The sequence below is a fragment of the Carcharodon carcharias genome, chromosome 15 (genome assembly GCF_017639515.1).
Source record: "Carcharodon carcharias isolate sCarCar2 chromosome 15, sCarCar2.pri, whole genome shotgun sequence".
Classification (NCBI taxonomy): domain Eukaryota; kingdom Metazoa; phylum Chordata; class Chondrichthyes; order Lamniformes; family Lamnidae; genus Carcharodon; species Carcharodon carcharias.
This window is the reverse complement of record NC_054481.1, coordinates 69,702,043-69,711,904: the sequence shown is the minus strand read 5'-3', so window position 1 is coordinate 69,711,904 and position 9,862 is coordinate 69,702,043. Positions and strand designations below refer to the sequence as shown.

At 41.9% G+C, this 9,862-nt stretch overlaps 1 long non-coding RNA gene across 1 annotated transcript; it reads left to right on the top strand.

Annotated features, from left to right (window-relative positions):
- Positions 1-918: 918 nt before the first annotated feature.
- LOC121288070 lies at positions 919-4,442 on the top strand. Its single transcript, XR_005945301.1, has 2 exons — positions 919-1,040; positions 1,175-4,442. It is a non-coding gene; the product is annotated as an uncharacterized LOC121288070 (long non-coding RNA).
- The last annotated feature ends 5,420 nt before the right edge of the window (positions 4,443-9,862 follow it).

Here is a 9,862-nt window from a genome sequence, read left to right as displayed (position 1 = left end):
AGTACCAGCATTTTCTGTTTTTATTTGATTTCCAGCATTTGCAGCTTTTTGTTCTTTGTTTATAATTGCTTATTTCACTGCGGTTTCTCTTCCAGGAATGCCAACTAAGGCTAAATTTGATAGCGCCCGAAAACGTGGACATCGCCTTGGGTGTTTAACTAACGATTGTTGACTTCAATGCGAGCAGTGTGTCAACTTCGTGTCGTCTGCTGTTCAAATGATTTCAGCAGCCAGCAAGCACTAACTGTGCTATTGATTGGCTGGATGCTTTAGCAGGGGGCAAATAGCGTGAGTGGCTAGCACTAGTTAAAACTAGTCATCAGAGATTAAAACCTATTAAATGCAAAGTACATTGTGGCTGCAACAGATGTTGCCAGTTGTGCAGGAAGTGAATTTGATCTAAGAAACCATGAGTAGGAGAGAGCATGCTCCAAGATTTCAGTTGCTGCACTGGAGCCTTGGTAGAGGAGGTGGGAACTTGAGAGATGTTCTGGATCCCCTCCTGGTCCCCTAGACACAGAATGTGAAAGCAGTGGGAGTAGATGGTTCTGGGAGTCAGTACCCGGAGTCAAGCCCCCAAGGACCTGGATCTCAAGGAGTCCAGTGACCTCACACAAGTGGTCAAGGTCAGTGAATACATCTTTAAATGTATCTCACCACTAGCCTCAGGCACTCCCAATTCACGATGTCGCCCCCCCCCCCCCCGCCCACCGAACAATCACAATTAATCAGGACTTTAACCTGTCACTTATACATCCCACAAAGTCAAACACTTACCACTGCTGCAAACCTCACACCCACATTGCTCAGCTTGCAAACACATTACCACCTATTCAACCATGACAACCACATCACCCAAACACTTTCCTCTCTCTTGCAGGACAAGATGGCACACAACAAGAGACATCAGGAATTAACTGGAGAGAAGGCATGCAAGTCTGCATATCCTGACCCCTATAGTCTACATATCCTGACCATTTTTGGGATGCCATTGCTGAGGCCATGGCCATTAGATGAGGTTGAAGCCATTGAAGATGAAGGTATCTTCAAACGTGATCCTCCTTTGCACATTCCAGCTCTGTCTCATGCCACTCTCTTCTGACTGCCAGTGGCGTAAGCATTCACTTGCTCCCCCACTCTCCCCAAATAATATCCTTGCCCTTCTGCTTTTCAGATACACAAGAAGTGCAACCTGTCCAGACAGTAGACGAACAGCAAGAAGACAGTCACTCAGTTCCATAATCAGAGCCACCAGCGCAGATACTGACACTCTGTGTAATTTAGAGGAAAGCATTGAGGTGGGACCTGCACCCAATCAGACACTGGACACATGGTCTGCAACCAGGCAAGGGAAAAGGATAACATAGATGCCATCTCATCAAAGAGTGAAGTTGCATACAAGTTCTGCTGCAAAGGACCTCAGCTGAGGAAACCAATCAGGCAGCCCATGGCTAATGAGTGTGCACAAAACAATGTTTGATGCATTGGGAAGACTGACCAAAGGATTTTTGTCAATGTGAAGGAGCATGGAGAATTCTGGCACAAACTTGGCACTGGGTTTTGCAGATCCTGGAGCCCATCCTTTCCAGCATGGACGCAGTGTTCAACGCGATCAGCACAATGGTGAACCGAAATATGATGCCCGATGGTCAATTTCTCAGTTCCAATGCAGCAAAGCAGTTTGCACCAGGTATCTGGGTCCTGCATTGTAAGCTCAGTCTAAAGTCATTCTTTGTTCAGCATTCTGACATGCAAGCTTAGACTGCATGCTGCCATCTGTGGATAAGGTGTGCAAAAGGATGATGCAACAGTTCAACAATCAACATGTTACCAGGATTGCTAAGGCACTGCCCCAAGGAAGTGGCAGTGGCTCTACAGAGTACAAACCTGCTGTCCTCTCTCAGGAAGGCAATATTCATCCTCTCACCTTGGCAGTCTGCTAGAGCATTTGCTGCTACCTGTCAGCCAGCCACTCCATACTGCTGGCACTAATGCTGAGGTGGTGCAGTGCACAGCCAGGCCTTAGGCCTAGAGCTGCTGGAAGGTATCCATCCTGCAAGTGGGCCATCTTCTGTCTCTCCACTGAAAATCAGCAGTTTTTCACCAGTCATGCTGCAGCCACTTGGGTAGCATTGTGTAAGAACACTAGAACAAGAAAAGGCCCATCAGTCTACCTCCATTCATTAGAAAAGTAATAGAAGGAGTCATCAACATTGTTACAATATGTAAATCAAAAGAATCAACTTTACCAACCACTCCCCAAATGAAAAAATTACCAACAAGATTTCACGTTTTTGTAACTTAAACACAAATCAGAATCAACATAAATAAATAGCAAATCACTGTTGGTACAAAGTATAAGTTGTACATGGGATAGCATATGTAACAAAGCCCATCTCACTGCATTAGTGAGGCAGTCCACCCTGCCTATATAGTCACAGTTTCAGCCACACAGTTCTTCTGAGCATAATTCCTTTCCTTCAAGGTCTTAGCCAATTCTCTACAGGCAGCAGCCAACTCTTGTTTCTTCTTTGTCTTTCTAATCTTGTCTGTGTGCCACACAGGCCTCCATATTTTAACTTCCTTCCTGTGGTATTGCTTCCAGGTCAAGGGTCACCAGGTCACATGGACCAGTATTTCTTATTTATTTAAAAATTATAATTGATCCCTCTACAAGTGATGCAAACTCTTAAAAGTAACATTTTTAAAAACAGTTCCACATTTCCTGAATATTTAAAAGTAATTATACATTTTCCTTACTTTTCTACCGAGACTGGGTGAGCTGTTTCCATTAAAGTAAATTTCATGTAGCATACTTATCAAAAACTGCCAAAAAAAAGCACATTTTCCCAAATGAGACAAGAGAGTCAGATTACAGCAAGACCTTCGGATTTAAGCTTAACTTTTGTCTGGCGATCTTGCTTAATGACTTTGCTCCATCTTATATAAATATATTTTTACTTTGCAACTACAAGTTCTTTATATGTTGAACGTGAACAATATTTTCCACTATTTTAAAATAATTACCTTTTTCGTTTTTGATTTGATTGAATTACAATTGCTTAATAAGCAATATATTCATACTTTTAAGATAAATGATGCCAAAAGTCAGTAGAGCCTTTTATCCATAACTCAAAAATGTAAAATCTAATTGATTTGAGCAAAGAACAGAAAACAATACTGCAACCTAATGTGATGTACAAACCAAATCAAAATCTGTTATGCCTTTTGCCCCCCCCACCCCCCAGCCACCATTGTTAATTGTATGTTCCTCCCTGCCTAACACTTACTAAGTCTGGAACCAAAGGTCAGGAAAGTAGCCTGTTCCCAGGCTTTGCTAATGCTGTTTTGCAAATGGTTGCAAAGTGGTACATAAGAACAGATTAGAATAATTTCCTTGTGGAGCCTTCTACATTGTTACAGTGCCTAGCATTGACTTGGCATTCTTACTCTGAAACCAGGAACTTACATTTGGGTAATCGTGGATGTTGTTTTTTTTTTAAATTGCTTTTTAGCCTGCTGATACAGAAACAAGCTGGGCCCTAAACTAGTCAACTAATGATTTTCAAGATTCATTCATTCATTTGAAAAGTTTTATTTATGATGATGAAATGCATTTTTATGTCACTTGCATTACACCTTTGTAACATTTTTTCATGAAAGCAACGTATCTTTGCTGTCCTGTATGTAGATGTGTGTTGAACTTTTCAGACTATTAACATGGTAAACAAAATCAACATTTACAAGTAGAACTATTGAATTGGTTTCGTACGGTGGATTTATGCAGTCCAGAGGCATTGTTTAGAATCTTCAATTTGGATTTATACTAAGATATCACTAAAATGTTATACACACAAAAATCCCTCTGCAAAACAATTGCTGTATCTATCTTCATAATTTAAGCTCAATGTTATAGCTATGGTAAGGCCTTTATACCCTGAACAATTCCCCGTTGAATCATTTATATACACTAAAAGGGGTTCCTTGAAACTATATGCATTCCTAAATGTAAACAAAGGTGGTGTATCATCGAGGGTCTGAGTTCACGTTCTGTGATATCCAAGTGGCAAGACTGTGGTCTCCATTATCCTATGGGGAGAAATGCTGAGTAGAAGCAAAGCATTTCCTGCAGGGAGGAAAAAGTCAGATTGAATTAGTCTATGCATTCTTCTGTGCAGCTGCCTCAACAATTACTGAAATTGGAAGAGTTCTGGGTGGAGCTTTCTCTCTTGCTGAACAACATGAGGACACTAAATGATCATTTTTTTGAAATAAAAGAACTCCACACATATATGATTAGCTATCCCGCACCTACAAATATTCTTGACAGATATTTTTGAGTATCTTCATATACGCCACATTGATCTAACAACCTTGATCTCCAGTCATAACTGAAAAAAATAAATGCACTCCAAAATAATAAATAATAAAATAATTTAACCAAACACTTTAAAATGTATTATTAAAAAAGTGAAACCTATATATATATTTGGGGATAAGAAAAGAGAACTGTACATTTGTCTGCAATTGTTTTTGGAATACCGTAACATACAACAGGGAAAAGTTTAACATTATTTGATAGCTTCCTTTCCTTATTGCAACAGTGCTGTACGGACAATTTCACAACACACAATTTCTTCCATAGGTTAAAGGTTTAAGTAGACATCAACAGAGATGCTACTGGTTCTAGCACTTTAGAAATGATGGCCGGAACAAAACAATTCTTATTAATTACATTATTCAATACAACATATTCCTAGAGATCGTGACTGGGGATAATTTGACACATTACTATTTGCAGGCTTGTGAAATAACTGAATTGTTAAAAAGCATGCTTTCTATAGAAGGGATGTTTGAATAACAGTTCGTCAAAGCTTTTTGATATTTATTACTTCTTCTTTCAGCTATCGTCAATAAGAAAGCTCATCTAATAAATTTCCTGTGTGTGTGTGTGTGTGTGTGTGTGTGTATTTTTTTAATGCAACATGTATGAATCTGCGTTTATAAACAATGTGTTAAGCTACATTTCCCATCAAGTTGAAACAAAGTGCCTGATCAACACACAATTATCTTTTTGTTGCCTTAAGAGCTTGTTTGGAAAGGAAGGACTACAAGGCATGCTATGTGAAATAATGAACAGATTAAAATGCTAATAGGATGTGAGCAGTCTGTGCAGACACACTCAGATCTGCTGTTAAGGGGCCTGGAGTGACTCTCCTGAGAGATAGCCATCTGCTGTCGATGTGAGGATGGGGCAGTGTTATTCCACAGGGATCCTGGCAAGAGATGAAACCAGAAACGTATCAAGCTTTCCATTTGCTGTGGGTCAGAGTGGTAAGGCCACAAGAGAGAAAACATTTGTTATCACTGAGCACATAAAAGTATGAGCTTCAGTCTTCCAGACAGAATTTAAGGTCAAGTCTACAGACCTGATATGCCACACCCTGTAAAATCATTGGTTTTGAGAAATGCATATGGTGCTGCAGAGTAAGAGCACACAATAGAATAATGAATAGAACTAATCAAACAAAGGTTAAAATACTACTGATCTTCAGAATGTATTTTAAATATTGTACCGTGACAGTTAGGAACACATTTCCCGATGCTGAAGACTATGTAGTAAATTATCAATCTTTCAAAGGTCGTAATATTTTATTAGCTCAATTTTTTTGCTGCTGTACAATTTTGTGTATTTCTAAATTTTTTCGGGCACTACTGACTGCGGGAAATGTTTCCTATGGGATTAAAGATGAATGAATTATATTTTAACTGCAAATGCTTATTTAATTTTGAACACATTGCTAATCCAATTGTGTATAGGTTTCAATATGTATGGTGTGGTGCAAAAATGTGTTAAGAGTTCCAACATACTGCAGCATTAGGCTTATGCCTCACATATTAGAGTTACTCGTCCCACTATTGTTGGAGGGAGATGTTGAGAAAAGGCTAATGAATAAGGAAATTGTGCAACAACATTTGAAAGAAAATGTTTTAATCCTCCTCAGAATGTGAATGTTGCTGGAAAAGTCAGCATTTATGGCCTATCCCCTTGAGTTGATAGTGATGAGACGCCTTCCTGAACTGCTGCAATCCATCTGATGACGGTGTTTCTACAGTGCTGTTAGGGAAGGAGTTCCAGGACTGTGACCCAGCAACATTGATGGAATAGCAATAGATTTCCAACTGTTAGGATCCCAGACGAGATCCTAAAATTTTGTTATGATCTGGTTAGGGACCAGTTTTTTGGTTAAAGTAGTTGAAATTTGTAATCCCACTTACTAAGGGAATGCTACAAGATTGCACAGTTTTAAACAAACATAAGAAATTAAACGAGGTAAGGGTTAACAAAGCAAACGGTCCATATTATCTATCTTATACTCTAAGGGCAGAATTGTCCCAGATTTGCACCAAGTGTGGTAGCAGGTGGATGAATCAACGTTTTACCTGCCGGCTGTAATGGCGGCTTCTCACGCCATATTGTCCCAAATCTCGCCGCATTAATTATGCATTCCTGGGAAATGCACCACTTCCATGCTGGGTGGGCTGTGATTCACCCACTATGCCATGACCTCACTGCTTCATCATGCTGGGTGCCACATTTAAAGTACAGCCACGTGCACACCTCTCCGTGCTTCCAGCTCAGGACTGCTGAAAGGCAGGAAGATTGCAGCCCTCAAGTTTAGTGATGAATCCCTCGAGGGTCTTTTGGGTGCTGTGGAGGCCCGCCATGATGTCCTTTACCCCTGCACTGGCTGTAGGAGGGACAGCAATATTACACTCCAGCTTGGTAGGCGATGGCAGCGGTGATCAGTGCCAATGCTGCACAGAAGAGGTTGGCCATCCAATGCAGATAGAGGATGAATGATCTCATCCTTGCTGCCAGGGTAAGGCAACCATCTTATCACTATAAACTCACAGACTCAAGCCCATCACACATGCACTAGCATCTCACTCACTGCCAGCTTAAGAGATATCACCACTCTCTTTCACACACACCCTCACATCTCCATCTGGCCCCATCTCTTCTGGAGACTGCATCCTCAACCCTCACCATCTTGATGCCACTTGCACAGATCAACTTGTCCTCCCACACAAACCCTGGGATACTCTAACCCTTCCTCAGTCCAGCCCTCGCCCTGCAGCCTCTTCCCTTGCCTGAGGCCACTTCTCCACCTTCCCCAAGCAAACCCTAGCCCTGCAGCCATACAAAGGCACACCAGCCTTTTGGCTGGTCTGGTAGGTACAGACCTGCCAATGAGCCCCCCTAAATGTGGTGTGGTGCTGTCTGTGAAGCCTGGCGCTGATGACTGCGAGTGCTGCCTGAAGCAAGGTAGGCAAACAAACCTTGAAGTCCTGAGCGAAGTGCAGCTTGCCAGGTGCACATCACTTATGTACAGTCGTGAAACACAGTGCGATTGCACACCGACATGGGCGGCTGATCCAATGAAGGGGGATAAATCTGACGGGCTGGCCTTATAATGATATGAAGATGTATTACAATGAGGTTCCCAATGTCTGATGGCAGGAAATGCAGTCCATCATCAACAGGCTGAGTTGATGATTGCAAGCTGGAATCATGACGTCATGAAACCAATTTTTGGCCTTCTCGCCACATTGTCCACTCATGCTGCCAAGCACGCCTGATGCCACCGGGCACGAGCAATTCCGCCATAACATCCAGAATTAACATGAGGTAAATGTGAATTAACAAGCAAACTGTGATTGAACATGCCATAACTGCGCATTAGGGCAGACACAATCAAGATAGGTTCCCCCACATGTTCGCAGTAACCCGCCCAGATGTCTGTGATCACTGAGTTCCAAAAACCTTCAAAACTCTGTCTTCCTCCCGAGGGATTTCAGATTCTCTTTTTCAAAGATCTAGTCTCTGATTACCCTGAAAAGCCGCTCCAATTTAGACTGCCCCAACAACTGCTCACTTCCCAGTTGCTCCATCTCTTCTGAGACAGCGTCCCACTGGATTCATAAGGCTGCACCCCAGCATTTAGTTACTGGCATGGTTCCAGCTCTCTAGCTACTCTGAGCAGAATCCCACTGCTCACAGGCTTTCTTTTTCCCCAGCTACCAGCTTCAGAATGGAGCTATCACTGTCTGCCAGACTTCTCTGAGCTCCAGCTCCACAGAGCTAACAACAGTATTTCAGCTGTATGGAGCGAGCAACTTTCTGCTGCCTCCTCCACTCTGGACTAATCTGAGCAACCACTGTTCACAATGGATTGCTGTTCACTCTGCCTCTTGAACAGCATTAGGGTTAGGGTTAATATGTCCCAACAGGGTTCTATCCCTAATGAGGCTGGGTTTAATGTATCACCTGGGTACATTCTGTACTTTAAATGTTACAATCTACAGTCAACCAAAGGTCAACCCCACAGGCGCTAACTTATATAAAAAAAAGATAAAAATATAGACTCCCTCACACAAGTTAGGATGGCGTATGACTTGGAGGGGAACTTACAGACGATTGTATTCCCATGTGCCTGCTGCCCTCATCCTTGTGGAGGTTACAGGTGAGGACATGCTATTGAAAATTTCTTGGCGAATTGCTGTAGTGCATCTTCTAGATGATACACAATCCACCAAACTCATGCTAGTGATGGAAGAAGTGAATGTTTCAGATGGCAGATACAGGGATGCTAATCAAACCTGGATGATGTTGAACTTCTTGAATAATGTTAGCCTGGCATTCAGCCATAAAGTGGGGGTGGGAATTCTATTGCATTCCTGACTTGTGCTTTGGAAATTGGATGAGTTACTCACCACAAAATACCTCTGACCTGCTCGTATAGCCACAATATTTATGTGGCTGATCCAGTTATGTTTCTGGTCAATGATGATGCATAGGGTGTTGATAGTAGGGAATTTGACAACGGTAGTGCCATTGAATGTCACTGGGAGGTGATTATAGACTCTCTTATTGGGAATGGTCATTGCCTGGCACTTAGGTGGCAAGTAACATTTGAGCCACACATCAGTCAGAGCCTGGACATTGTTGACGTCTTGTTGCATGCAGGCATGAATTATTTTACTATCTGAGGAATTGCAAATGGAACCGAACAGTGCTATTAGTGACCTTATGCAGGAGCGAAGGTTATTATAACATAGGAACATAGGACGAAGGAGCAGGAGTAGGCCATTCGGCCGTTCTAGTCTGCTCTGCCATTCAATAAGATCATCCACTATCCTATCTGCTCCCCCCTAACCCTTGGTTCCCTTGTTTATCAAAAATCTATCTAATCTAACCTTTAATAAATTCAATGACCCAGCCTCTCCTGCTTTCTGGGGAAGAGAATTTCACATGTTCATGACCCTTAGAAAAAAAAATTCTCAACTCTGTCTTAAAAGGGAGGCATCTTATTCTTAAACTGTCTCCCCTAATTCAAGTCTCCCCCACAAGTGGAAACATCTTCCTGGTATCTACTCTTATCAAGTCCCCTCAGGATGTTATATGTTTCTGTAAGATCACCTCTCAATCTTCTAAACTCCAGTGGGTATAGTATCAACCTGTTCAACCTTTCTTCACAAGAAATGCCCCTCATTCCATGAATGAGTCAAGTGAACCTTCTCTGAGTTGCTGCTAATGCAATTATATATTTTTTCAAATAAGGAGACCAAAACTAAACACAGTATTCCAGATGTATTCCATTGATGAGGCAGCTGAAGATGGTGGACCTAGGACACTGCTCTGATGAACTCCTGCAACAACGGCTTGGGACTGAGATGATTGAACTCCAAAAATCACAATCATCTTTCAATGTGAGAGCAGAACTACAGAAAGTAAGGTACTTCCATTAGAAAAAGGGTTAGAAGAATTGAGAGGTGCTCAAAATTATGAGGGATTTTT